At 38.7% G+C, this 5,949-nt stretch overlaps 1 protein-coding gene and 1 long non-coding RNA gene across 2 annotated transcripts in view; one reads left to right on the top strand and one right to left on the bottom strand.

The window, feature by feature from the left end:
- The window catches only part of LOC127444237 (uncharacterized), a 188,067-nt gene that overhangs the window by 147,068 nt on the left and 35,050 nt on the right, over positions 1-5,949 (top strand).
- Positions 2,290-4,397, bottom strand: LOC127444173 (uncharacterized). The gene is made up of 3 exons (XR_007897780.1): positions 4,365-4,397; positions 4,165-4,214; positions 2,290-3,874 (listed from the first exon to the last, which is right to left on the bottom strand). It is a non-coding gene; the product is annotated as an uncharacterized LOC127444173 (long non-coding RNA).

Genomic DNA, 5,949 nt, shown 5'->3' with positions numbered 1-5,949 from the left:
AGCTATTCATGACTGGGAGAGGGAGAGAGAGAGAGAGAGAGAGAGAGAGAGAGAGAGCAGCATTGTCACTTTATGCCATTAAGTCATTTATAACCCCACCACACAGCCGTTTCTCTCTCACTCTCTTTGTTGCGTTTCCCTCCTTTTTCTCCCCCTCTGTCCCACTTTCATTGAATTATCTTTCTCTTAACCACACAGGGGTAATTTAATTGATCTCAGTTGTGTTTCATTTAAGTATCAACTTTTTAGCAGATGTTTATTCTAAAATTTCCTTTAGACACAAATGTGTCAATCGTTGACAGAGTAAGACTATAGAGCAAAAACAATTAATGGAATGATTCGGGTTCAATACAAGTTAAGCTTAAACTACAGCGTTTTTAGTATAATGTTGATTGCCACAAAAAAAAAAGTATGAATCGTCCCTCATGTATATACAGTATATATATATATATATATATATATATATATAAAAAGCAAAAATCAGACAGTGAAGCCCAAAGTATACTTTGGTTTTGATGCAAAAGCGAAGTTGAAAGCAAACCTTTCAAAGTATACTTAATTTGACTGCACGCATACACAGGCGGTTGGCGCATTCGCACAACGACTGCTATGGGACACTGGATTATTTCTCCTCAGGAGTTTAGACCCATAAAGGTGTCTTTATATTCCTTCAGAGTCAAGTTATACAAATGCAGGTATCTCCTGACCTCTTCACTCAGTGCACATCCACTGTTGTTGTTTCCATCTTCATCTACTGTTGTTTAGCAGCGATTACATCTTCTTCTAGCCCTTCTTTATGACGTCAATGACTCAACTGTGAGTATTGCCACCTTGTGGATCCACTAATTAGTGCAAATAATTCCAGGCGCACTGCGCATTCTGAGGATACACGGTTAAAAAAATTGGGCCGTACAGGTTCAGAGCATCCTGTACGCAGATGCCTAGCATTCGCGTCTAACCAAACGCATCTACTTTGGGCTGTTGGCTCAAACGACAAGAGTTTATGACTTGTCCCTCGTATCCCATCAATCCATTAGACGAATTTGAACAAATGGGCCGGGCAGATATGCCTTGTGGTAGCGTAAAACTACTGTTAATAATGTCAGTCCTTGGTTGTTCTTGTTTAGAAAGACAAGTAAGCCTATTTATTCACTACCATTTGTACACTTAGTAAAAACTCTAAACAGTACTCTAAGATTGGTTTAATTAACATATTATTGAAAAGATTTTGATGCACGACAGACGCATCCAGTGTGGACAACATCGATTATAATGAGAACCATTTTGACCACTTTTGACGTGGTGCACAACTCGCTTCTCGGGTAGTCAGAGTTTTACCATGGAACTAAATAGGGTCAGTTCATAAAAGCTACTCATCATTTCAAAAATATAGCCCCATGACTTAAACATTATACATGCTAACATGATTTGAGTGTGATAAAATCGCTTTTCTACAAGCATTTACTGTGAAAAAATAAATCACTTACAGGGGATTACCAGTGTTGTGTTGTCATTGCAATGAAGTTATAAATATAATTTCACACTGATAAGGTCAGTAAGCTATTTTATCACACTCAAATCATGTTAACACGTAATAATATATTTTAGCATTTCTGTACTGCCCCCATTCACTTCCACTGTGAGTGCCTTATTGTAGTCGCGATTTTTGCTCTTTTTTAAAAATAAACAATTGATAAGGTCTGTCGAATGCTGTCGATCTCTGACTTTTGATTGTAGACTTGGGTCTGAGCTAATCTGAGCACAGTTTGAGATCTCTTCTGAAACTCTAGAAACACGTGAGATTACTGAGATTACTAAATCTATGAAGCAAAAATTCTCCATTTGTGCTCAATTTAATCTCATTGCTGTCTAGAACCAAAAGTGGTTTTTCTATCCTGTGGGCTATGAGTTAAAATGGAAACAGTTTTGTCTTTCTTTTAGTAGGTCTTTTCACTGAGGTCAGGTCAGAGCACAAGAAGGATCTTCATCATTCATACAGCACACAGAGAGGGCTGCTGTCGACACTCACGCTGATTATGTCACATCCTGTGCACTGCTGTATAGCACAACAGAGATAAACTGAGATCTGCTTATACAAACACAAAGTTGTACATTTTAAGAAGTTGCAAAAAGTGTTTTTTTTAAATAAACTTTTCCATTCAGGTTTGTAGCGGAACTTCAAAATCAATATGAAACAGCAATCCATTTTACTTCCGTTATATGACATTTGTGAGTAAAATATGTATTCTACAAGACATTATTAATGTAAACTTAATGGTTAAAGCTGCTGTAAGTGTTTTTTTAATACCAAGGATTAAATGTTGTGTAAGTAGAATAGGTGTTGAGAGAACTAAATTAAAAAGAGTCAGGGGAGCGGCCCACACTTTTTTATCCAATCAGGCTAAAACTTTGCACAATTGGATTTATAGAGCGTAACAGTGTCCAACCACTCTTTCAGATATAAAAATATATCAGTAGTTTAAGATTTTAGGGAGAGCGACTCAAATGCATCATTCACAGTGCAACATGGGAGTGGGCGGTCACTGCAGAGTTCTTTTGGCGCACTTTTTTCACCACGATTCTCTGATTGGTGGATCTTTCTTTAGGATTATGGGTAGTTTTTAAACAATGTAGTAGAAATAACATGGACTGATGGCTTTAACAGAAGAATATACCATTGATTAACAACCTCAGAGCTCATGGTAGGTCTGTCTTTAAAAGTTTATAAGTTGTAGTTAATAATCATTTCACCTACGAAGAAAATGAGAGAATGGGATTTTTCTAGTGTAGATAGGGTGTACATCTGGCAGAACTTTGCTAAATTACTGAAATCATTTACAAAAATATAATAATCACTTTTGAAAAGCAAACATAAATTTGATGGGTCACTTTCAAGGTGATGAAGATGTGAGAATAGAACAATTATAACTGTGAAGAAACAGCGTTCCATAAACACACACACACACACAATTTTTCAATTAATTTTCAAAGTACTTGCTGTATAAAAATTAGGCCAAGTGTGTTAATAAAAACAAATGGATAGAATTGAATGGAATAGACTTTCATTAAGATAGACAAGATGACTCTGTTGAACTGACAAATCAGTTGTGATGGACTGATGGAAGTTGATGAGGTTGTATTCCTTCCAGACACACACTGCGCTGGTCATGGGAAAGGCCAAAGAAGGAAAGATGGAGGAATTTCAGCTTATTTCAAACAATTATAAAATCACTCATTTGACTAGAACTGGAGAGAGAGACAGAGAGTACCATAAACACACACACATGAAATGATACATATGGCAAAAGGTTTGCATCAGATATTTTTCTAACATCAACACAAATGCATCTTGGCAACTCAAGAAGGTAATTACGAGTGTGTATGTCTGAGATGGATATTTGTACAGTGGTCCTAAAAAGTGTTTATTCACTTGCGTCAAACTTAAAATGTCTGAATGTCATTAAATTACATAATAAAATATCAAAGCAAATCATTTATCTTTAAGAAAAGGAACAATTTTAAAGCCAAAAAAATTGACAAAACATACAGAAAGACAGATAGATAGAAAAGACAGGAAGAGAAAGACAGACAGACAGACAGACAGACAGACATATCTGCAAAATCCACCTCTATCTCAAACATAGTAAGTTTTAAGGTTAATACAGGAACGAGTTTTAAATCAACAAATCCAACCTCCCTACAATAAACCTAACCGATAGTGTCCTTAAACCTAAACCTAACCGACAGTGTTCTTAAACCTAAACGACAGTGTCCTTAAACCTAACCGACAGTGTTCCTAAACCTAACCGACAGTGTTCCTAAACCTAACCGATAGTGTTCTTAAACCTAAACCTAACCGATAGTGTTCTTAAACCTAAACCTAACCGATAGTGTTCTTAAACCTAACCGACAGTGTCCTTAAACCTAACCCTAACCGACAGTGTCCTTAAACCTAAACCTAACCGACAGTGTCCTTAAACCTAACCCTAACCGACAGTGTTCTTAAACCTAAACGACAGTGTCCTTAAACCTAAACCTAACCGACAGTGTTCCTAAACCTAAACCTAACCGACAGTGTCCTTAAACCTAACCCTAACCGACAGTGTTCTTAAACCTAAACGACAGTGTCCTTAAACCTAAACCTAACCGACAGTGTTCCTAAACCTAACCAACAGTGTCCTTAAACCTAAACCTAACCGATAGTGTTCTTAAACCTAACCGACAGTGTCCTTAAACCTAACCCTAACCGACAGTGTCCTTAAACCTAACCCTAACCGACAGTGTGCTTAAACCTAAACGACAGTGTCCTTAAACCTAAACGACAGTGTCCTTAAACCTAAACCTAACCGACAGTGTTCCTAAACCTAACCAACAGTGTCCTTAAACCTAAACCTAACCGATAGTGTTCTTAAACCTAACCCTAACCGACAGTGTCCTTAAACCTAAACGACAGTGTCCTTAAACCTAACCCTAACCGACAGTGTCCTTAAACCTAAACCAAACCGACAGTGTCCTTAAACCTAACCGACAGTGTCCTTAAACCTAACCCTAACCGACAGTGTCCTTAAACCTAAACGACAGTGTCCTTAAACCTAACCCTAACCGACAGTGTCCTTAAACCTAAACCAAACCGACAGTGTCCTTAAACCTAACCCTAACCGACAGTGTCCTTAAACCTAAACGACAGTGTCCTTAAACCTAACCCTAACCGACAGTGTCCTTAAACCTAAACCAAACCGACAGTGTCCTTAAACCTAACCCTAACCGACAGTGTCCTTAAACCTAAACCTATCCGACAGTGTCCTTAAACCTAAACCTATCAGACAGTGTCCTTATATCTAAACCTAACCGACAGTGTCCTTAAACCTAACCCTAACCGACAGTGTTCTTAAACCTAAACGACAGTGTCCTTAAACCTAACCCTAACCGACAGTGTCCTTAAACCTAAACCTAACCGACAGTGTCCTTAAACCTAACCCTAACCGACAGTGTTCTTAAACCTAAACGACAGTGTCCTTAAACCTAAACCTAACCGACAGTGTCCTTAAACCTAACCGACAGTGTCCTTAAACCTAACCCTAACCGACAGTGTCCTTAAACCTAAACGACAGTGTCCTTAAACCTAACCCTAACCGACAGTGTCCTTAAACCTAAACCAAACCGACAGTGTCCTTAAACCTAACCTAACCGACAGTGTCCAAACCTAAACGACAGTGTCCTTAAACCTAACCTACCGACGTGTCCAAACTAACCAACCGACAGTGTCCTTAAACCTAACCCTAACCGACAGTGTCCTTAAACCTAAACCTATCCGACAGTGTCCTTAAACCTAAACCTATCAGACAGTGTCCTTATATCTAAACCTAACCGACAGTGTCCTTAAACCTAACCCTAACCGACAGTGTTCTTAAACCTAAACGACAGTGTCCTTAAACCTAACCCTAACCGACAGTGTCCTTAAACCTAAACCTAACCGACAGTGTCCTTAAACCTAACCCTAACCGACAGTGTTCTTAAACCTAAACGACAGTGTCCTTAAACCTAAACCTAACCGACAGTGTTCCTAAACCTAACCAACAGTGTCCTTAAACCTAAACCTAACCGATAGTGTTCTTAAACCTAACCCTAACCGACAGTGTCCTTAAACCTAAACGACAGTGTCCTTAAACCTAACCCTAACCGACAGTGTCCTTAAACCTAAACCTATCCGACAGTGTCCTTAAACCTAAACGACAGTGTCCTTAAACCTAACCCTAACCGACAGTGTCCTTAAACCTAAACCAAACCGACAGTGTCCTTAAACCTAACCGACAGTGTCCTTAAACCTAACCGACAGTGTCCTTAAACCTAACCCTAACCGACAGTGTCCTTAAACCTAAACGACAGTGTCCTTAAACCTAACCCTAACCGACAGTGTCCTTAAACCTAAACCAAACCGACAGTGTCCTT

This window comes from Myxocyprinus asiaticus, chromosome 7, assembly GCF_019703515.2.
Source record: "Myxocyprinus asiaticus isolate MX2 ecotype Aquarium Trade chromosome 7, UBuf_Myxa_2, whole genome shotgun sequence".
Taxonomy (NCBI): Eukaryota; Metazoa; Chordata; class Actinopteri; order Cypriniformes; family Catostomidae; genus Myxocyprinus; species Myxocyprinus asiaticus.
The sequence above is the reverse complement of the archived record's forward strand: the minus strand, read 5'-3'. Positions and strand labels throughout refer to the sequence as shown.